The following is a 24,258-nucleotide window of genomic DNA, read 5'->3' as shown; positions in this document are numbered from 1 at the left end:
TTTTAAAACAACCTTTAGAATAAAAAAACTAAATAAAAAATGCATGAATTACCTCACATACTAATAAAAGGAAATTAATCCCACATATGAAGTGCATCTAATAACCCACACATTAATAGCAGCAAAGGCCCCACATATGAAGTGCAGCAAATACCCCACATTTAAATAGGAGAAATGAATTACCCACATATAAAATGAAGCAAATCTTGTTTTCACACACAGCATATTATCCCCACTACCCAATGTGTTGTCAATCAGCACACCTGGCCATCATTAATGTTCAGTGATGGGCTTTAGAATCCACCCCCTCTTCCCCCCTTCCCCCCCGTTTCTATCACTGCTGCCTGTATGTTGGCCTGTCCAGGGCTGCACAGCATTGATTACCCAATGGGGAGGCAGCATTCAGCAGCCTGTGGCCTTGGTGTTGTGCATTCTACTATTGCAGAGCAGCTTTCTGCAATCTGTGCTTTAAAGTAGCGGTGGTGGCCGGCAGCATACATGTCTACAGAGGGCTCGGAGTGCCACCTCTGGCATGCTCGCCATGGGTTCAGCACTGCTGCCATAGAGCTTTCCCAGGCCTTGGTCGATCCCGTTGTTCCTGGGCCATTTCCTGATGAAAGTATTCAAACTGCTGGGTCAAATAGCTTTTCAGCACTCTTTGGGCAGCTTTTAGGAAGTACTTGCATTCCCGAATACTTCTGAAGACAAGCGCGTTTGTACTGCGCATTCACATTATGGATGCGCTCATCTTCAGAAGTACTTTTAAAGGCTGCCTGAGGAGTAGCAAAGACCCAGCAGGTGACATAATTCCAATAGGAACTGCACAGGAACGACGAGAAGGTCTGAGGACCAGGAAGGTTCTATTGTATCCAGAGCCTTCTTTCTACCTAGGTATGTATGTAACCTGAAGCGCATTTCCTCACTTCAGTTTTGCTTTAAGAAGGCAACTTTGCTACATACAGGCGGTCACCTACTTACAAACAGGAGATGTTCCGGAAGTTTGCTTGCATGTTGAATTGGTTTGTAAGTTGAGCCATGCGCTATACATAGGTAATGTGTATAAATGATTTACCTTTGGACAACTGGATTTACTTTTGGACAACTGGATTTGCACATTGGTTTTTGGTTGTTTTCAATGGGCTTTAAGGTGTTTTAAACTGCTTACAAAAGTTTATACAACACTAATGTGTAACAACAAAAAAGTATTTGAAAAAACACGTATATTTTGTACATGGAGACAATTTTGTTTGTATGTATGAAAAATTGTAACTCGAGTATTTGCGAGTATGGGACTGCCTGTAGTGTTTAAGGCTTAGTTCACACATTAAAAGGTGTCCTGTCAGTTTTTGACAGTTTGTGTTTTTATGGATTGGTTCACACATAAATCTGTACATTTCACCTGTCCTGTCAGTTTTGTATGTGTGTCTATGGCTGTGTTCACACATAAAGGGTGTACATTTCCGGTCCAGTCCTGTCAGTTTTGTATGAGTTTTCTATGGGTGTGTTCACATATAAAAGGTGTACATTTCCAGTTCAGTCAGGTAAAACTGATAAAAAACTAATACAAAACTGACAGTACTGAACCAGAAATTTATAGTTTTATGTGTAAACCAAGCCTAAATGTTAAAGTGGTCTGAAACTCAGCATTTCTTATTTGCTCTAAAAGATTACTTACAGTCTTAAACTTACTACCAGAAAAAAATTGTAGTAGAACAGCATTCAAGCAGTTAAACACAGCACTTTGCTCTGCACTAGAAAACCTCTTCAGCTTAGGATCTCATCCAAAGTGGCGATAACAGTATATTTTGTTTACATTCCCGAGTTGTTATATTTAGTTACATAGCCAGCCACTTGCAGAAAGAACTGCTAGGGAAATGACAAGCAGGAACATATGAGAAATTATCACTAGATCGCTGCTTCATATGTATTAAAATGTATTAATAAAATGCAATGGCAGCTTTCAGAGCAGATAAACTCTACTATGGGACCTTGAAAATTGTAAACAGGCAATATATTACGTGTGCACAAAACCAAGTATGATAACTGTACCGGTAATAAAAACGTTGGAAAATACATTTTTATTGAAAGTTGTGTCCGAGTTTTATACCACTTTAAAGGACTTCCGAGGCCAAAATCCGGCCCCCAAATGTAAAAAAAGTTATCTACCTGTATGACTTTCTAAGGCACGGAGGACGCCGTCCGCGCCCTCCGTGCCGTTCCGCCGGGTCCCCGCCTCTCAATACGACCCCGAATGGCTCCCGACCCCACGGCCAGGGTCGGGCTCTGCTGCCTGTATAAAGATGGCCGCCGACCCTGGCCGCGGCTGCGCACTCCGCATGGCCGCTACTGCGGCTGCGCAGCACTAGGGCCAACCCCCCGATCCACGCTACAGGAAACAGCCTGTTGCGTGGATCGGGGGGTTGGCCCTAGTGCTGCGCAGCCGCAGTAGCGGCCATGCGGAGTGCGCAGCCGCGGCCAGGGTCGGCGGCCATCTTTATACAGGCAGCAGAGCCCGACCCTGGCCGTGGGGTCGGGAGCCATTCGGGGTCGTATTGAGAGGCGGGGACCCGGCGGAACGGCACGGAGGGCGCGGACGGCGTCCTCCGTGCCTTAGAAAGTCATACAGGTAGATAACTTTTTTTACATTTGGGGGCCGGATTTTGGCCTCGGAAGTCCTTTAAGAAACTCTGCTGAAGATATAGTAAACTATCATACCTAAAAAGTGCCAGCAGATGGCAGTGCAATCCTAATAAACCGGAATATGTGAAGCATAAGCACAGATGATCACAGTGGCTTGGGGTCCACATTGGGAGATCACAGCAGCTTGAAACCCTTTAGAGAACAGAACGTTCTGACGACAATATCCTGTGACAGGTCTTGTGTAGGAGTATTAATACCCTGGGACATAACAAACGTATTCTCGTTCTGCCATAGCTAGTGTCTCCTGTAAACAAAGGGTAATAAACAGCACATCACATAACAAATATGACATCATACAGTCCAGCTCATTTATGAACACCAGAAGGAAGAAAACTGGAGCAAAGCAGAGCTGAGCAATCAATTTAAAGGGAACCTGAATGTTCTTTAATTAATACAAATTGCTTGGCTGCTGTCCTGGTGATGCTATGCATTGTAGCATGTAGATCAGATGTGTGGGATAAAAATCTGACAAGATTGGTGGCATGCTCATTTCAGGTGTGATTCAGACACCACTGAAGCCTGCCATTCTTGCTCCCGACGCGATCGTGCGCACCTGAGAGTGGAGATTAAGCTGACATCTCTCCTCAGTGATCAGGAGCCATCGCGATTGGCTCCTGATCACATGATCACTACGATCGCCGGTGGATCATAGTGATCACTATCAGAACAGCGGCGGTAGGAGGGGAAGAGGAAGATCCACTCACTTTCCTGACGTTCCCCCGGCGATCGTCGCTCCCCTCCGCTCTGGCCGGCATCTCTGCTCGCTCTGACGTAAGTGTCAGGTCCCGGCTTGATGACATCATCAAGCCGCGACCCGTAACTTAATGGCAGTGTGAGCAAGGATGCCGGTGTAATGTCTGATTGCGCTGCCCGGAAGCTCCCTTCCACACTGAGTAGCACGCATGCTCAGTGTGAAGTTAATGATGCTGCTGGAGATAAAATACGAAATATCTCCGCTCCCACACCTCTTACACTCCCCAAATTTTCAGGGTAGAGAGGGGACCCCCCGAACGACCTCTATGCCAAATTGCAGCCCCCGAGACCCACTGGTTCCCGAGATAGGTGACTCTAATCTATCTCCTGAACCAGCGGGACTCGGGGGCTGCAATTTGGCATAGAGGTCGTTCGGGGGGTCCCCTCCCTACCCTGAAAATTTGGGGAGTGTAAGAGGTGTGGGAGCGGAGATATTTCGTATTTTATCTCCAGCAGCATCATTCTATAGGAAATGTGGCCGCACAGTCTCCTACTGCGCATGCGGGGCAGCGCAAATCCACAGGCAGCGTAATCAGACACAACACCGGCCAGAGCGAAAGGGGCTAGAGCTGCTCATCACTGGAGCCTGAGAGGTGAGTAAAGGCTGCTGGCAACGCCTGGCCACACTGTGGACACGAAGCTCAGCTAGCCCTACCAGGGATCCGGATGCCTGACCACCCAAATGCTCCTCCCTCCCCCCCGCATGTAAAATGGCCTGGTCCTTAGGCAGCCGTCCCCAAAGGGTTGAAGAATGCCCCACTTTTAGTAAAACCACACAGACCCCCATATTTTGAAATTCAGGGGGGATATCAACAGGGGCGTAACAATCAGCCCTGTGACCCCTGCCATCGCAGGAGGGCCCAGAGGCTTTGGAGGCCCCTCCTCCTCCCTCTCCCCAACCGCAAGTACAGCCAGTTAGCAAAGAAACCTCCCCATTCGCTCACAAAAAGGAGTGTATGTAATTTTTTCCTGCTTCCAAATGCTGCTACACAGCAGAACACGCCCATGCTATCATTTTTTGCAGGGGCGCCCTATTAAGTCTAGTTACACCCCTGCAAAATTACCATACCTTTCAGTTCAGACTAGATGGCGTAACTACAATTCATGAGGTCCCCCAATGTTTACACCCTTCCCCTTACCTCCCCTTTTTGCCCATCTGATTTTCACACCCATAACAATTGTAGCCACAACAACACCTGATCTGAAGTATAGTCCCCTGTATTGGAGGTAGGGAAGGTTAGTAGTTGGGTGGGGGGGGGGGGGCACAGCTCTGGCCCCACTGCGTTAGCAGAGGCCCCTCCCCTGTAGTTACGCTCCTACATACAGATGAGAATAGGCATGTGCTTCTTTATAACAATTTGGTGGCTGCATCCTCTCCAAATATGAATTTTTCTATCTGCATATTCCCCTGAAGTGATTGTTCTCTTCATGGAGACCAGGCTGATGACAGGTGCAGGGCTGTCTGTATGCTAAATGTCAGCTCACAGCTCATGTACAACCCCAATCACTTACAACTTCCTTCAGCAAATCTGTGGGCCAGGTGAGGATTTGGCTGCATTCACTCTGTACACATTGCACAATTCATGCGGTTTAACCCACGGGTAGCCCAGCACACCCTGGGCTTGATTCACTAAACCATGATGACCGAAATATCACACCTTATCAAAAATATCACACCTTATCAATGTTGACAAGCCTTATCAGAGTAGCATAGCAAGCGCTACGAACCCGCAGGGGCTCAGGGCAGGACGAGTGCCATTGCCAATTAGCAGGCATAAGTTTGTAGCGCTCGCTATGCTACTCTGATAAGGTGTGCTAACTTTGATAAGGTGTGATATTTGAGTTATCACGGTTTAGTGAATCAAGCCCTCTGTGCAAGTGGTAACACATGTGTGATTTGAAAGCCTGGTAAAATTTCTATGTAATGTGCATGTTTTTTATATGCGTTATCAAGAAATGCACCGCACACAGGGCTTGATTCACTAAATTGTGATAACTGCTATCATGGCAGTTATCACACGGTCTGCCACGTGCAAAGGTTTGCGAGTGTAAAGGATTACGCTCGCGTGATAAACGAAGGCTTGCGTGCAATCATGCGTGCGTTCACATGCAAAAGCGCACATGATCGCACGCCAGCCTTCATTTACACGTGAACGCAATCCTTTACACTCGCAAACCTTCGCACGCGGCAGATCGTGTGATAACTGCCGTGTGATAGCAGTCATCACACTTTAGTAAATAAAGCCCACGGTGAGATACGATAGTATTATTATTTATCAGATTTATATTGCACCAACATATTACACAGCGCTGGAAAATAAATACGGTGACAGACAATGATAATAGGGGTGGCAGGCAACACCAATACAGGCAATAAGGTTCACAGTGCCAGATCAGACCCTGGAGTGGTAGTCCCAGTAAATCAGGATCAAGTTATTCTGTGGGTAAGATGCACAATCAAGTAGGATGCACAATAAGGGAGGACCCTGCCAAAGGCTTACAATCTAAACGGAGGGGGTGGTGAAACCATAGGAGGGGGCTGAAAGGAAGTTACCTGGGTGTGATGTAGAATTTTGTAGAATTGCTGGTGAATTCCGGTAAATTTGTTTTCTTGACCCTTAAAATTCTACCCTTTAAAGGCAAACTGACATCAGTGGAACTAACTACAGACTTTCCTTATATCCACAGCAAGAGCAAATGTCTAATCAGGATGGCCCACTCAGCTGAGTGACTTGGGATATTAAAGCAGACCTAAACTCTTGTACAGCAGACAAGGAAAATGCATATAGTTGCTGAGAAATTCACTCTGTGTGTGTTTAGAGAGATCCGCCTGTGTAATTTGCTGATATCAGCAAGTAAACAGCAAGTGTAAATCAGGACTGTCAGCTGTGCAGTGGTGTGCTGTTCTCAAATCTGTAAACACTGAAGGCTAACCCTTTCTGTGCTCCCAGGAAGTTTACAGTGTAGGTTTATTGTAAGAGGTCTAAAAGTTGTAATTAAGAAATGTTTTTCATTAAAGATCATTATGCTGTTGCTTATCTTTTAGAGCAGAGAAGAAGTTCTGAGTTTAGGTCTGAGTTTACTGCTTTAAAGCTGTAGGATCAGCCGTACTATGCCAGGGAAAAACACATATATAAGTAGATAGATACTTGATCTACGGTTCTTACATAACACATGTATTGTACTGTCCACGTTTTGATGTCAGTAAATGAAGAGAATTCTGTTCCTGGTGGGAACCATGTCTTTTGCCCACAGCTGAGGCTAAGTACTGATGTCATTCTTCCCTTAACTTTTTTTTTCTTTTCTCTTCCAATAGCTGAGTCACCTCAGCCTTGCTTGTAAACACAAGTGAGCAGGGGATCAGGTTTCAGCTAGTCAGCTAGGTAGGGAAATACAGGGAAGAGGAGGAATATATTATAGATAAAAACAACCCCCAGCATGCAACTGTTTGGCATTGACTACTGAAGGGCCAGTGCTCCTAAAGTATGTGATAACTCCAAATCATAACAGCAGAAAAAGTTTAGAAAGTTTTGAATGCAGGATTAGCATCTTTATCACTTAAAGGGATACTTAAGTCAAAAATAAAAAATGATTTTTACTCACCTGGGGCATCCCTCAGCCCCCTGAAGCTGTATGGTGCCCTCGCAGCCTCGCTCCGATCCTCCTGTCTCCGCCGGCGGCTACTTCCGGGTTCGGCGACAGCCGCTGACAGGCTGGGAACGCGAGTGATTCTCCACGTTCCCAGCTGCTATATCACCCTCTATGTTGCTATAGTGTATAACATATACAGCTTCAGGGGGCTGAGGGATGCCCCAGGTGAGTAAAAATCATTTTTTATTTTTGACTTAAGTATCCCTTTAATACTCTCAGACCAGTTGTTGAAATTTGATTTTTATGGTGACAATCCCGCTTTAAGCAGTCGGGTGTAGTCTCTAGAAGGCTCATGCATATCAGTTAGGGTGTATGACTAAAACCCCTGTACACACACATGATTAAAGTTGGCAGAAGCGTCTGATAATGACTACCTCAACCGATAATTCAGTTGGATTTGATAAAACCAACACCAGCAGATTACATGGACCCCCAAATCATCACTGACTATGGAAACTTCACACTAGACTCAAGCAACTTAGATTCTGTGTCTTTCCACTCTCCTCCAGATGCTGGGACCTTGGTTTCCAAATGAAATGTAGATTTTACTTTTATATGGACTTAGGACTTTGGACCATTGAGGACAGCTCTGTCTGTTTTTCCTTTGCCCAGGTAAGATACTTCTGACGTTGTCTTCTGTTCAGGAGACACAAGGAATAGGATGGTTGTAGCCCATGTTACAGACATGTCTGTGTGTGGTGGGTCTGGAAGCGCTTTCTAGAGTCCACTCTTTGTGATTCTACTCCAAATACTTGAATGGGCTGCTTTTCACAATCCTCTCCAGGCTGTGCTTATCACTGTTGCTTGCAGGGTGTAACGATTGTGGAATTCTCTCTGTGGTCAGCGCACAGGATGCGCGCTGACACTGCGGAAATCCTCCACAAGCGTATAATTTGAGAGAACCCAGCAAAAGGTGCAACACACCTGTAGAGGGAGATTCCTGTTGGCAGATGGAGCTGTGGAGTGCAGAGGAACAGATCCTCTGCCCTGCCACAGACGCCAAACAGGAATTGTACGAAGGGAAGAACACAGGGCAAGATAGCCCTTAAAGAGAGAGATTAAAGCGACAGAGTGTATGTGTGTCCACCAATCTAGTCGCCACCCAGCGACGATGAACACACAACCATGAAAATCAGGTGAGAAGGCAATCGCAAGGGATGGCGATTGCTAACAGCGACACAAGACTGAATAAGCACAGAGGAGGATTGTATGTATGTCCACCAATCTAGTCGCCAACCTGCGACGGTGGACACACAACAGAGGAAACCAAGCGAGAACGCAATCGCAAGGAAAGCGATTGCGAATGAGAATGAGCACAGGGACAGAATGTATTTGTGTGCACCAATCTAGTCGCCAACCCGCGATGGTGCACACACAACAGCAGATACGAAGTAGGAATGCAATCGCGAGAGAGGCGATTGCCAGAGGTGACACAAGGTTAAAGCAAGACAGGGCACGAGAGTAGCAAAGGCACAGCAAATCATACAATGAGAAGATAAGAAAAATAACAAACACTAACTAAACGCGAACACCGCACTCATTCGCAACAGCGAACGCATTTACAGCGCGATCTCCGCATGTTAAGCACAACAGAGACAAGCACGCCTAACTAACCACCGACAGACAAACACGAAACAGAGGACGCGAGCGCTTGCTTAACGGTTACCTCACCGAGCCTCCAGCAAGCGTTCGTATCAGACAAGACAGATAAACGAAAACAGGAATAAGTGAGAGATACGATCCACCGCTCTTCCGCCAGAGCGAGTGCAATCTAAATAGGGAAACAGAGTTAGCAGGATCCACTGCTCTTTCCGCCAGAGCGAGTGTGATCCAAGTAAAGCAACAGAGCTAGCAGGATCCACTACTCTTTCCGCCAGAGCAAGTGCGATCCAAGTAAAGCAACAGAGCTATCAGGATCCACTGCTCTTTCCGCCAGAGCAAGTGCGATCCAAGTAAAGAAACAGAAGGAGCTACCAGTAGCAACCGCTACCCTGGTTAGCACCCAACAGACAGACAGAACAGGCAATACAAATATACAACCTGACTGAACAAGAGGGGTGTCTAATACAGCCCCCCGAATTACTCTAAGTTAGCTAACAATCCAACAGAGAAGGCTGACACTCCAGGAGTGTGTTTACAAACCGTTATGACCAGCGTCGCCCAGAGCCGGATTAAAGAGACACTGAAGCGAAAAAAAATATATGATATAGTGAATTGGTTGTGTACTATGAATAATTACTAGAAGATTAGCAGCAAAGAAAATATTCTCATACTTTTATTTTCAGGTATATAGTGTTTTTTTCTAACATTGCATCATTCTATAATATGTGCACATTACACAACACTCAGCATTCAAAATGAGTCTTTCAGAGCAGTCTGTGAAGTAATGAACTCTCCTCTAGCAGAGGAAAAGTAAATAGTCCAGGAACAGTTGAGATAATAAAAGTCAGATAACAGCCCTCTCCATGACTAACTTAGTCGGAGAGCTTAATGGCTTGTTTGCATAGAGATAACAACTGGAGTTTCTCAACTCTTCCTGTACTGAAAACAATTACACTGATGTATCTGATCTTAATGTTTTATTTCTTAGCTGTGCTACACATACAAATCATAATATCATCATTTTTTTTTTCGCTTCAGTGTCTCTTTAAGGCTAAATGGGGCCCTAAGCAAAGTAACTGATTTGGGCCCCCCCATCATGTCGTAATAGAATCAGAATATGCATCTGCACAGCAACATGCCGCACACACCGGGGCAGCCGAGCTACTGGTTGCTATGGGCAACAGCCCGCTTTCCTCTGTGGGTGCACAATGTAGGGAATAGCAGCGACAAAATGCAGAGTGAGAGATGATTGGCTGGGACATTTGCACTCAGGGGCTGGGGCACCCCTGTGAAGAGGGTGCCAGATATCACAGCAGCAGCACTTTCCCCCTGCATCTCCAGCCTAGCAATAGCAGAAAGCTCTGGACACCGCCAAACCGGAAGCCGTTCCCCAGACAGAATTACATAACCACCACCGAACAACCGATTTCCTCCCAAACTAGACAGCCACCATGCAGCCTCCATCCCAGTGAATACGATAGTCAAGACAAGACAAGACAAGACAAATAACATTTATATTGCGCTTTTCTCCTTGCGGACTCAAAGCGCCAGAGCAGAGCAGCAGCCACTAGGGCGCGCTCTATTGGCAGTAGCAGTGTAAGGGAGACTTGCCAAAGGTCTCCTACTGAATTAGTGCTGGCTTACTGAACAGGCAGAGCCGAGATTCGAACCCTGGTCTCCTGTGTCAGAGGCAGAGCCCTTAACCATTACACCATCAGCCAACTAGTCCAGCAGAGAAGGCAGCCGCAGCGGGGGAGAATGACAGCACCAGATGACTCACATTCACCTATTGCAATCCAAGCAATAGAGGTCCCGTCATCCGGAGCCCATCTGTCTCCTCTAGAGTGCTGCCGCTCTGTTACTACTACTATTACTACCTACTTCCTGTCTGATCTGAGAATCAGGAAGTTCAGAGCGAGCGGCTGCACTGTAGAAGAGACAGATGGGTTTCAGATGACGGGATCTCTATCGCTTGGATCATGGATAGGTGAGTGAGCGTTTGCCATCTGCTGCTATCATTCTTGCTGCAGCTGTGGTTCTCTGTGGGAAGGGAGGGAGGAGTGGGCAGCGGCAGAGCGCACAGTAGCAGGAGGGGGACCTAGGAGGAGAGCCTGGCTCTGAAGACAATCAGCAGGGCACGGCATCATTTGACAAGACAAGACAAATATCATTTATATCGCGCTTTTCTCCTGGCGGACTCAAAGCGCCAGAGCTGCAGCTACTAGGACGCGCCCTATAGGCAGTAGCAGTGTTAGAGAGACTTGCCTAAGGTCTCCTACTGAATAGGTGCTGGCTTACTGAACAGGCAGAGACGAGATTCAAACCCTGGTCTCCTGTGTCAGAGCCCTTAAAGGGACTCCGAGCAGTGCCTGTGGGTATGCCTTTAAACATACCCACAACTAATTAATTACATCCTCACACCTACCATCATGATGTTTGTAATTATATCCCCCTGGGTTCCTTATATTTCATTGCATTGTGCTGAATCGAGCTGCCGACTTTGGAGAAAAGTCGTCCTGTGTAATACAATGTAACTATGGAAAGATGCATATCATTTTGAAGCTCTCTTTCTCCTCTTTCCAATGATAGATAAACTGCCACCCTACGCCTTTTAGTTTTCGCAATTTTCGCGATCGAAATTGCCGTGGCCGCGATTTCGATTGCGAAAATAGCGAAAACTAAAAGGCATAGGGCGGCGGTTTATATATCATTGGAAAGAGGAGAAAGAGAGCTTTAAAATGATATGCATCTTTCCATAGTTACTGCACTGCTCAGAGTCCCTTTAACCATTATACCATCCAGCCACCTCTGACAGGATGGCGAGGGCTGGTTTTTGTGCTGATGGGGCCCCTTTGACTCTGAATGGGGGCCCCAAGCAACTGCTTTTGTTGCCTGGTCGGTAATCCGGCCCTGGCGACGCCTTCTGGTCAGCAGCAGGCTTTTATACTGCCAGCCCTCAAACGAGACAGCTGAGCAATTTGCATGTATGCAAATCCCTCAGCAAAGCAACTCGGAAAGTTGCAAGATGAAGCCAGGTCTCTTTTCCAGAGACCTGCATCTCTCAGACATAAGGAATGGTCAAACAGCTGGCTGCCTGTGCAGCCAGCTGAGTGGATCATTACACAGGGGATTAGCAATAGTCACAGCAGCCATTGCAGCTGCTATGGGGCCCTGGAGCAGAGGGGGCCCAGGTGGTTCTTGATGTATTCACTATTAACTTGCGTTCCTCTCAGTGTCTATGGACTATATGCAGTGTAGATTGCACAAGAATGTAAATTGCCAGTTCAATCATATCCATAGGGTAGGGGAAGGTGGCTACATATTAAGACCTGGGGCCTCATAATTTTTAGCTATGCCACTGGTTGCTTGTGCACCGTTTCCCACAATTTTTTTAAAAAACTACTCAACTTGTCATTAATATGCTTGGATGCAGCACTCTGTGAACAGCTGGCTTCTTTAGCAATGACCTTTTGAGGCTAGCCATCCTCGTGGACCGAGACAGCTATTTTTGGCACAGCGCTGGGGCCAGGATTGGGGCACCATCATAGGCATATTTTTTATAATTACAGCTATAGCAGAGCTTACTGACTAATTTGGGTGTGGGGCCCAAATTACGAAAAAAAAGGGGTCATTCAGCTGCTGCTGCAATAGACAGAGCCCAAATTACTCAGCCAGATAAATTATTAGGTAGGCAGTAGGGGAATATTTTTTTGGCTTCACCTTGCATCCAAAGTTAGCCTCAACATTTTTGAATGCACGCTGGTGGGCCATGTCAATGACTATCTTCTGGCCAAATGTCAAGACAGCAGTCCCCATTGATCGTGTGACCTCCAGAACCAGTAGGCCATAATCAGCAAAATTAAAATAAATATATGCTTGAAATATATTACTCTGTGTAATGAATCTATATAATGAATTTCCCTTTTTTTAATTGAATAACTGAAATAATTAAACTTTTTGATGATATTCTAATTTATTAAGATGCATCTGTAGATTAGTACTATCGATTTACATTTGATCAGAGGTAATGATGGCTTGTTGGACCAGTGGAGTGTAATATTATTAAAATGGCTTTAAGGTTTTTTTTGCTATCTGAATCACTGTTGAAATGATTTTGTGATCTCCTGTCCTAGTCCCAGAATTCAGAAAGTGAGTTAAATTGACCAACAGAATTCAGACAGCCCTAACACCAGCCCTTACAGGAAGTGAGTAAAAAAAAACACCTGACCAACAGAACTCAGACAGCCCTAACACCAGCCCTTACAGGAAGTGAGTAAAAAAATTGATCAACAGAACTCAGACAGCCTTAACACCAGCTCTTACAGGAAGTGAGTAAAAAAAACTGATCAATAGAGTTGGGCCGAACCTCCGATTTTAGGTTCGCGAACCAAGTGATGGAAAAGATGTTTCAAGGGGTCTAACACCTGGAGGGGGGCATGGCGGAGTGGGATACACGCCAAAAGTCCCCGGGAAAAATCTGGATTTGACGCAAAGCAGCGTTTTAAGGGCAGAAATCATATTGAATGCTAAATGACAGGCCTAAAGTGCTTTAAAACATCTTGCATGTGTATACATCAATCAGGTAGTGTAATAAAGGTACTGCTTCACACTGACACACCAAACTGTTCACTGAACAGAACAGGTATACAGTGGCGGGTTCACTGAACAGAACAGGTATGCAGTGGCGGGTTCACAGTACAGGTATGCAGTGGTGGGTTCACAGAACAGGTATGCAGTGGTGGGTTCACAGAACAGGTATGCAGTGGTGGGTTCACAGAACAGGTATGCAGTGGTGGGTTCACAGAACAGGTATGCAGTGGTGGGTTCATAGAACAGGTATGCAGTGGTGGGTTCACAGAACAGGTATGCAGTGGTGGGTTCACAGAACAGGTATGCAGTGGTGGGTTCACAGAACAGGTATGCAGTGGTGGGTTCACAGAACAGGTATGCAGTGGTGGGTTCACAGAACAGGTATGCAGTGGTGGGTTCACAGTACAGGTATGCAGTGGTGGGTTCACAGAACAGGTATGCAGTGGTGGGTTCACAGAACAGGTATGCAGTGGTGGGTTCACAGAACAGGTATGCAGTGGTGGGTTCACAGAACAGGTATGCAGTGGTGGGTTCACAGAACAGGTATGCAGTGGTGGGTTCATAGAACAGGTATGCAGTGGTGGGTTCACAGAACAGGTATGCAGTGGTGGGTTCACAGTACAGGTATGCAGTGGTGGGTTCACAGTACAGGTATGCAGTGGTGGGTTCACAGAACAGGTATGCAGTGGTGGGTTCACAGAACAGGTATGCAGTGGTGGGTTCACAGAACAGGTATGCAGTGGTGGGTTCACAGAACAGGTATGCAGTGGTGGGTTCATAGAACAGGTATGCAGTGGTGGGTTCACAGTACAGGTATGCAGTGGTGGGTTCACAGAACAGGTATGCAGTGGTGGGTTCACAGAACAGGTATGCAGTGGTGGGTTCACAGAACAGGTATGCAGTGGTGGGTTCACAGTACAGGTATGCAGTGGTGGGTTCACAGTACAGGTATGCAGTGGTGGGTTCACAGAACAGGTATGCAGTGGTGGGTTCACAGAACAGGTATGCAGTGGTGGGTTCACAGAACAGGTATGCAGTGGTGGGTTCACAGAACAGGTATGCAGTGGTGGGTTCACAGAACAGGTATGCAGTGGTGGGTTCACAGAACAGGTATGCAGTGGTGGGTTCACAGTACAGGTATGCAGTGGTGGGTTCACAGAACAGGTATGCAGTGGTGGGTTCACAGAACAGGTATGCAGTGGTGGGTTCACAGAACAGGTATGCAGTGGTGGGTGTACAGTACAGGTATGCAGTGGTGGGTTCACAGAACAGGTATGCAGTGGTGGGTTCACAGAACAGGTATGCAGTGGTGGGTTCACAGTACAGGTATGCAGTGGTGGGTTCACAGAACAGCCAGGTATGCAGCCAGGGACAAGCTAAGCCTAACTAATCTTTCCCTATGAGAGAGAGTGTGCAGCAGCTCGCCCTACTCTCACTAATGCAGGCACACGAGTGACCGTAATGGTCGCTGCTGCCTGCCTTTTAGTAGGGGGGGAGTGGCTCCAGGGGCTAGTGTAGCCTAATTGGCTACACTGGGCCTGCTGACTGTGATGTAGAGGGTCAAAGTTGACCCTCATGGTGCATTATGGGGCGAACCGAACTTCCGCAAAAGTTCGCCTGCGGGACGCGAACGCGAACCACGGAAGTTCGCATGGAACCGTTCGCAGGCGAACTGTTCGGCCCAACTCTACTGATCAACAGAATTAAGACAGCCCTAACACCAGCCCTTATGTAACGAACGGTGAAGCACAGAGAGGATCTGATTACCGGTGATCTGCAGTATCACTGGGAATACAGATATATACCAGATTATAAGTGATCTGCAGTATCACCGATAATCCAATATACCAGCTAACCTCTGTTCACCTGAGTAGAGTGTAGTGTTTGGTGTAACAGTAACACTTAGAGGACTAGGCCTCAGTGTAGCAGGGAGTACAGCACAGATTCCTTCCGGAAACCTGAACTCTTCAAGGCGGGAGAAGTCAGGCTGAAAAAGTAGGAAGGTTTGTCTGAAAGTAACACTCTGGAGGAAGTGTCACCAACAGGACGGGGAACCGCCTCCAACAGTAAGGTCGGTTCTCGAGGTCGGACAAGCCAGGTTGTAAACACATGGACAGATAAGGTACAGATACAGTAGGCAGAGGCGGAGTCTAAGGTACAGGCAGGGTTCGGCAACAGGGTATCAGAAATATCGAGGTACAAGATCAGGAGGCAGAAACAGAGTCTAGAGGCGAGCCGGGGTTCGGCAACAGAGTATCAGAATGGCAAGGTACAAGATCAGAGTTCAGGAGGATAGTCAGGCAGGCAAAAAGTCATAACAGATAATCACAATCAAACTAGTACTTTAGCTATCAACAGAATCTAGCTAAGTGTAGGATTACAGCTCCAGCTGGTCTCGGCACACTTAAGGATCTGACTACAGGTCTGAGTGTTCCCACGTATGTGTTCGCAACGCCAGACACCAGAGAAATGACCAACTAGCAGTATATATACACAAGCCCCTCTCCAACACCTCCCTAAGTGCTGGACCAATGGGGAGCGGAGCCAGAGTCAGCTGACCAGCCTGGTCAGCTGACTCACTTCTGCCTGTCATATATGCTCTGCCTCAGCGCGCGCACGCGCGTCACTCTTAAGGCTGGTGGACTATGAGTCCCAGCCACACCAGCACTCTCTCTGGCGTCCGCCGCGGGAGGCGCCGCACTGCACGCGGCGGCTTTTCCGCTTTCACCGCTACTCACGCGGCGTGCGGCGGCTCCTCCATGCGGCGCCGCCATGCTTGATGCGGAAGCAGTCGCCCTGCTCTGAGAGCGAGCGGCTGCGCTTCCGCGCATTATTACAGTATCCCCCCCCCCCCCCCGAGGAGTGGACTCCGGACAACTCCTACCAGGCTTCTCGGGATGTAAGGCGTGAAACTCCTTCCTTAATTTGTTTGCATGCATGCGGTTCTCAGGTACCCATTGTCTCTCCTCAATGCCATACCCTTTCCAATGCACCAGATACTGTACTGAGTTCTGTACCATGCGTGAATCTAAGATTTTCTCTACCTCATACTCAGGTTTCTCATCCACCATCACAGGAGGAGGAGGAGTGGGACCCACATGGACTGCAGGTTTAAGTAGGGACACGTGGAAAGATCTTACGCCCCGCATGCTGGTGGGAAGATCAATGGCGTAAGTGACGTTGTTAATCCTTTTAGTCACGGAAAATGGACCCACAAACCTGGGGCCCAGTTTGGCAGATGGCTGCTTCAAGGTCAAGTGACGTGTGGACACCCAGACTAAATCCCCTGGCTGGAACTTCCATTCCACGGACCGTCTCTTGTCCGCTTGACCCTTCTGAATCTGGAACGCCTTCTGCAAGTTTCCCTTAACAATTCCCCAATTGTCCCTGAGTGACCTCTGCCAATCCTCCAATGCTGGAAATGGAGAAGAGACAACTGGAAAAGGGGAGAATTTGGGTGACCTCCCTGTCACAATCTGGAATGGAGAGAAACCAGAAGAAGAGCTCTTCAAATTATTTTGTGCGAATTCTGTGAAGGCCAGAAATTTTACCCAGTCACTCTGTGCCTCCGCAACGTAACATCTTAGGAATCGCTCCAAAGACTGATTAATCCATTCAGTCTGCCCATTTGTCTGTGGGTGGTAGCCTGACGAGAAAGACAGTTTCATGCCCATTTGGTGGCAAAATGCCCTCCAGAATCTAGACACGAATTGGACTCCCCTATCTGACACAATGTTTTCCGGAATGCCATGCAGCCGGAAAACGTGAATGATGAATAACTCGGCCAGTTCCTGAGTCCTTTCAGGGGCACAAAATGGGCCATTTTGCTAAAACGGTCGACTACCACCCAAATGACTGACATGCCTTCAGACTTGGGCAATTCCCCCACAAAATCCATGGACAGGTGGGTCCATGGCTCACTCGGGGTGGGCAAAGGCTGTAACCTTCCTACAGGTGCCAGCCGGGAGGGTTTACTCTTGGCACATACCGCACACTCCCTGACATACTCCTTGCAATCTATTGCCAAAGAAGGCCACCAAGCACACCTGGCAACCAGATCCTGCGTTCTGGCAGCTCCAGGATGACCAGCATTCTTATGGGCGTGAAACAGTTGCAGAACCTGTAAACAAAATGGCAGTGGGATAAACATGACCCCCTCAGGTTTTCCCTCAGGGACATCTTGCTGAAAGGGACCCAAAACCTCTGTCCAATCCTCCCAGGTCTCTGTGGCTGCTAACACTAGTCTCTGCGGGATAATGGACTCAGGAGTGGGGGGCTGTGCTGTCTCTGGTTCGAAACATCTGGACAGGGCATCTGCCTTGATATTTTTGCTGCCTGGAGTGTACATAATTATAAACCTGAACCTCGTAAAAAATAAAGACCAACGGGCCTGACGGGGACTTAGTCTCTTAGCCCCCTCGATGTATTCCAAGTTCTCGTGGTCAGTGTAAACTGTGTTCGTGTGTTCTGCCCCCTCTAACCAATGCCGCCATTCCTCAAATGCCAATTTAATGGCCAGAAGTTCCCGGTTGCCTATATCGTAATTTTTTTTCTGCAGGTGAAAACCTACAGGAAAAGTAAGCGCACGGATGTAATCTGCCCTGCAACCCTGACCGTTGAGACAGCACCGCCCCCACCCCAACCTCCGAGGCATCAACCTCCACAATAAAGGGAAGGACGTGTCTACATGCCTCAAGATAGGCGCTGAGCAGAATAATTTTTTTAAGTGAGAAAAGGCTGCCATGGCCTCAGGGGACCAGTGGTTGGTATCTGCCCCCTTTTTCGTGAGACTGGTAAGGGGAGCAACTATCGTGGAGTACCCCTTAATGAACCTCCTGTAGTAGTTCGCAAAACCTAAAAATCTCTGCAGGGCCTTCAACCCCACTGGCTGTGGCCATTCCAACACCGCTGTGACCTTGGCAGGATCCATTGACAGGCCTGACGTGGAAATTACATACCCTAGGAACGTGACCGTGGTCACCTCGAAAATACACTTTTCCACTTTAGCATAAAGCATATTTTGTCTTAATTTGTTCAACACAAATTTAACATGGACCCTGTGCTCGGAGACACTATTGGAATAGATTAGTATATCATCAAGGTATACCAGCACGAATCTACCCAATACCTCCCTGAATACCTCATTGATTAATTCCTGGAAGACGGCTGGCGCATTGCACAACCCGAAGGGCATCACTAAGTACTCGTAATGCCCGTCGGGTGTGTTGAAGGCCGTCTTCCATTCATCGCCCTTTCTAATGCGGATCAGGTTGTATGCACCCCTCAGATCCAATTTAGAGAAGATCTTTGCGTTTGTGACTTGCGTGAATAAGTCGTCTATCAATGGTAACGGATATCGATTTTTCACCGTGATCTTATTCAGGCCCCGGTAATCGATGCAAGGTCGAAGACCTCCGTCTTTTTTCTTAACAAAAAAGAAACCAGCCCCAGCAGGCGACCGGGAGGGCCGAATGAACCCCTTGGCCAGGTTGTCACGAATGTACTCCTGCATAGCCATCTTCTCTGGTCTGGACAAGTTATACAGGTGACCCCTAGGGGGCATACAACCAGCACGGAGATCAATGGGGCAATCGAAAGGGCGATGAGGAGGTAACTGATCAGCAGCCTTGGGACAAAATACATCTGAAAATTCAGAATATGACTCGGGAACACCCTCCACGTGAATCTTGGTCTGACCTAATGTCACTTCCCCTAGACACTGCTGGGAACAAAAGTCTGACCACTTGGTTAATTGTCCTGCAGCCCAATTAATCTGCGGCGAATGGAGCTGTAGCCAGGGCATACCTAGGACAATTGTGGAGGTAGACATGTGAAGTACAAAAAAACTTAAACCCTCCTTATGCAGAACCCCAATAATGACTTCCACCTCTGGTGTCTGAGACAGTGGACGGTCCCTTTGCAGTGGGGAGTAGTCCACAGCAGTAACCTGGATGGGTGGTTTTACTGGGGTGAGTGGAATGCCCAACTTCTCTGCAAACTCAGAACTCATGAAGTTAGCCGCGGAGCCTGAGTCAACAAAGGCCTCCATGGCTTCAGATTTGTCCCCCCACGTAATCGTACAAGGAAGGAGCAAACGTTTTTCTTTTAGGGGTGTGAGTTGGGCGCCCAGGGTGTCACCCCTTACAACTCCTAGGAGGTAGCGTTTCCTGGCTTATTCTTATCCGGCTTAATGGGACAGTCTCGTACCCTATGCCCCCCTTCACCACAGTACAAACATAACTGTTCCGTCATTCTCCGTTTTCTCTCCACTTGAGTCAGCTTAGACCGACCGATCTGCAACGGTTCCGGTGGAGGCAGGACTGGAGATGATGAGACCGAAGGAGATGGAGATACCAGGGGTGCTGCGGGAGGTGCTGTATAAGATGTTACCCTGACCCGATGACTGCCCCTAGTCTGTCTTTGATGACGTAGCCTACGGTCGATTCGAATGGCCGATGAGATGGCCTCATCGACTGTTTTGGGCTCGGGTAGGCTCAACATTAGGTCGGAGACCTCACCCGACAGCCCAGACAGGAAATAATTCATCAAAGCATAGGTATCAAACCTGGCCGTAACTGACCACCGACGAAATTCTGCCGCGTAATCTTTGACTGAGCCTTTGCCTTGGCGCAAAAGTTTGAGCTTCCGCTCAGAAGTCGCAGCAAGGTCTGGGTCGTCGTATATCACTGCCATGGCTTTAAAGAATTCCTCTACCGAGGTCAGAGCTGTATCTGTGGGGGGCAGGTTGTATGCCCAGGATTGGGAGTCACCAGTTAACAAAGTTTTAATAAATATGACCCGTTGGGTCTCAGTACCCGAGGATCGGGGTCTCAACTCAAAATATGATAACACTCTACTCTTAAAATTCCGAAAGTCAGATTTGTGGCCGGAAAATTTCTCAGGTATCGGCATACGTATGTCATCACTAGGAGGGGATCGCACCGAATCAAGTCTGGAGGGTTCGCACAGAGCCTGATAGGGCATCAATTAAAGCTTTGTGCTGGCCCAGTGCTTGATGAATGCTATCCACCGAAGTGGCAAGCACAGTCAGAGGGTCAGTGCGTGCGTCCATCTGTTTTTTGGTCTGGCGTTCTGTAACGAACGGTGAAGCACAGAGAGGATCTGATTACCGGTGATCTGCAGTATCACTTGGAATACAGATATATACCAGATTATAAGTGATCTGCAGTATCACCGATAATCCGATATACCAGCTAACCTCTGTTCACCTGAGTAGAGTGTAGTGTTTGGTGTAACAGTAACACTTAAAGAGGACTAGGCCTCAGTGTAGCAGGGAGTACAACACAGATTCCTTCCGGAGACCTGAACTCTCCAAGGCGGGAGAAGTCAGGCTGAAAGAGTAGGAAGGTTTGTCTGAAAGTAACACTCTGGAGGAAGTGTCACCAACAGGACAGGGAACCGCCTCCAACAGTAAGGTCGGTTCTCGAGGTCGGACAAGCCAGGTTGTAAACACACGGACAGATAAGGTACAGATACAGTAGGCAGAGGTGGAGTCTAAGGTACAGGCAGGGTTCGGCAACAGGGTATCAGAAATATCGAGGTACAAGATCAGGAGGCAGAAACAGAGTCTAGAGGCGAGTCGGGGTTCGGCAACAGAGTATCAGAATGGCAAGGTACAAGATCAGAGTTCAGGAGGATAGTCAGGCAGGCAAGAAGTCATAACAGATAATCCCAATCAAACTAGTACTATAGCTATCAACAGAATCTAGCTAAGTGTAGGATTACAGCTCCAGCTGGTCCCGGCACACTTAAGGATCTGACTACAGGTCTGAGTGCTCCCACGTATGTGTTCGCAACGCCAGACACCAAAGAAATTACCAACTAGCAGTATATATACACAAGCCCCTCTCCAGCACCTCCCTAAGTGCTGGACCAATGGGGAGCGGAGCCAGAGTCAGCTGACCAGCCTGGTCAGCTGACTCACTTCTGCCTGTCATATATGCTCTGCCTCAGCGCGCGCACGCGCGTCACTCTTAAGGCTGGTGGACTATGAGTCCCAGCCACACCAGCACTCTCTCTGGCGTCCGCCGCGGGAGCCGCCGCACTGCACGCGGCCGCTTTTCCGCTTTCACCGTTACTCATGCGGCGTGCGGCGGCTCCTCCATGCGGCGCCGCCATGCTTGATGCGGAAGCAGCCGCCCTGCTCTGAGAGCGAGCGGCTGCGCTTCCGCGCATTATTACACCTTACAGGAAGTGAGTAAAAAACTGTCCAACCAAACCCAGACAGCCCTAACACCAGCACTTACAGGAAGTGAGTAAAAAACTGACCAGCAGAGTTCAGACAGCCCTAACACCAGCCCTTACAGGAAGTGAGTAAAAACCTGTCCAACCAAACCAGACAGCCCTAACACCAGCACCTACAGGAAGTGAGTAAAAAAACTGACCAGCAGAACTCAGACAGCCCTAACACCAGCTCTTACAGGAAGTGAGTAAAAAAAAACTGATCAACAGAATTTAGACAGACCTAACACCAGCCCTTACAGGAAGTGAGTAAAAAACTGTCCAACAGAACTCAGGCAGCCCTAACACCCTGCCAACACTCGCCTGCTCTGTCAAGGTGAAGAATGTTTGCGGCTAGGCAACAACGCGGTCACTGACTCACAGTTATTTAAAGCATTATTCAGCAGATCTGTGCTATAATAATGACATATGCCGCTATTACCTATTAAACTGGGAGTTGGCTATTGAGTCACATTTGTCTCAGGCAATTACTAGTCACTGATACTCCTGTGTAGTAGAAAGTATTACTGTAGCATGTGCTGGTTTCATACGCTGAGCTTTATGCTTCAGGCTTTTTAATAGGATAAATCATTTTTATTTCACTGAAGCATTGAGGAACTTTACTGAGCTAGGCGTACAGTATACAGTAGAGAGTAATGGACGGACACGCCGAAGTGTACAGAAGCGTTCAAACTAATTTCACCGAAAAACTTTAGTCACTCAGCAGTGTTTTCTGAAAGATTTGGGCTGATTTTACGTTTATTTTTTGCATTGCGGTTGGGGATGCGATACTCCTGCCGCATCCCATCACAACGCAAAAATTGTCAATCATATGACACTGCGGCAGAGTGCACAGACAGAGCCATATGCATAACGCCGCCCCTGCTCAGTGACCTACTCCCTGCTGGGCAGGAATTACTTCACCGGGATTCCTGTCGGTCCGCACATGCAGACCACAATGCACTGCACTCCCTGTCGATGAAATTCCTGCATCGCTCATTGACGCCAATGACTTTTGCTGCCACTGCATCACTGCGGAAATCATACGGTAACGCACTGCAGATCGTTGCCTCTGTGGGCCCCATAGCAGCTGCTATGGCTACTATTGTGATCAGGGGGGTAGCAATAGGGGTTTCAGAGGTTGTGACCGCATCGGGGCCCTTGGGGCAGAGGGGCCTCCGAAGGGCCCTCCCTCAACTGCAGTATTAGCTCTCTATTGACCCTGTGCTCATAATAATCACTTCTATAGATACTTTGGATAGTGGTAATCATTAACAAACTGCTCCCCATCCCCTTCTTGCACTGTAATTGCCATTGGCAGGTTTTGGTGCGATGTATCAATTGTTATTTATAGCGTGCTTGGGGGGCTTCAATGTAAAACTTGCATCGGGGCCCACAGCTCCTTAGCTACGCCACTGATTGTGATTCATCGTCCTTACGTCACTGTGTCATCTCAGCATCAGCTGCATTTGCACGGTTTTATGTACCCCTAGGGGCTCAAAGCGTGACGTTTCTACAAAATGCCCGGAACCAATGCCAAACAGTTTCGGCTTGGTAACAGCTCTGCAAAAAGCCTATCTCTGGGATGGAAGGAATTCTGCTGACAAGTGGTTCCAGTGCTGGTTCCAGTGCTACCTACCTTCGCACATAGCTTCTCCTTGGTGGTGTTCTTTAATATTCTCCATGTTATTGGGCTCAATTCTGGTAGCGTTTAGTAAATAATTACCTCATGGAATTGGGTTTACCTCATGAGGGAAATCGACTTTTGAATTCTGGTAGTTTAAGTAAAGTTTTACCTCATGTAATTTCATGAGGTAATTCATGTTGTAATTTTCTACTAAAAATGTGTGGTATTTAGTAGTGAAATACCTCACACTTGAATTCTGAAGTGAAACAAGGTGCGTGTTTGCATGTCTTTTACTTCACATAATTAGACCTACCTCTACCACATGATAAATGTAGTGCTGTGACAGAATTGTGATATCTGTCACATAACATGGAGCCTTTTCAGCTTGTTCTGTGTTCAGGGCCCCCATATTTTGCTGAAATAAGTAAAAGTGATCTGACCAACGAACCCCCAGCTTCCATTTTGTTTTAAAACAGGAAAAGTGCTCCAAACCCTGTACAATCCTTCATCTGCCGCGTCCCCCCCCCCCCCCCCCAACATTGCCATTCCCCAACTGGTTGGAAAACAAAAGTAAAAATGCTCCAACCCACAGCCTCTATTTTTTAAAAAATTTTAGTAAAGCTGCGGCAACACCGTTCCCCCCCCCTTCTCTGGTTAAAAGTGCTCAGAGGCCCCCCCCCCCCAGCAGTCTCTAAAAGTAAAAGTGCTGTAGCCCCCCCTCCAGACCCCCACCCTCTAAAAGTAAAAGTACTCACACCGTCAGTCTCTAAAAGTGCTGACCCCTCCCCCAGCCTCTAAAAGTGATCCGACCCTCCCCCCTCGCCCCAGCCTCTAAAAGTGCTTCTACCCCCCCCCCCCCCCGGCCTCTAAAGGTAAATGAGCTGGATTTTTTTTTATAATGGATGCCTATAAATTTACTTTTCATAGGTTGCTACATAATCAAATACACCTTCCCTCCTCAATAAAAAAAAAAAAAAAAAAAACTTCCAAAGACTAACCTAACTTATGGAAGACAATTAAAGACTATTACTTATTTGCTGCAGGCTTACCACTGAAATACCTCATGTTTTACCTCACTCTATTCATTTACCTCA

At 47.5% G+C, this 24,258-nt stretch overlaps 1 long non-coding RNA gene across 1 annotated transcript in view; it reads right to left on the bottom strand.

Annotated features, from left to right (window-relative positions):
* LOC137557529 (uncharacterized) overlaps positions 1–21,731 on the bottom strand; it is an 80,368-nt gene extending 58,637 nt beyond the window's left edge. The window contains exons 1-2 of the long non-coding RNA XR_011029587.1: positions 21,679–21,731; positions 2,716–2,944 (exon numbers count right to left, since the gene is read on the bottom strand). This is a non-coding gene — a long non-coding RNA (uncharacterized lncRNA). The remainder of the gene's footprint in view (positions 1–2,715; positions 2,945–21,678) is intronic.
* Between the last annotated feature and the right edge of the window lie 2,527 nt (positions 21,732–24,258).

The sequence above is a fragment of the Hyperolius riggenbachi genome, chromosome 1 (genome assembly GCF_040937935.1).
Source record: "Hyperolius riggenbachi isolate aHypRig1 chromosome 1, aHypRig1.pri, whole genome shotgun sequence".
NCBI classification, from domain to species: Eukaryota; Metazoa; Chordata; class Amphibia; order Anura; family Hyperoliidae; genus Hyperolius; species Hyperolius riggenbachi.
This window is presented reverse-complemented; position numbering and strand designations above follow the sequence as displayed.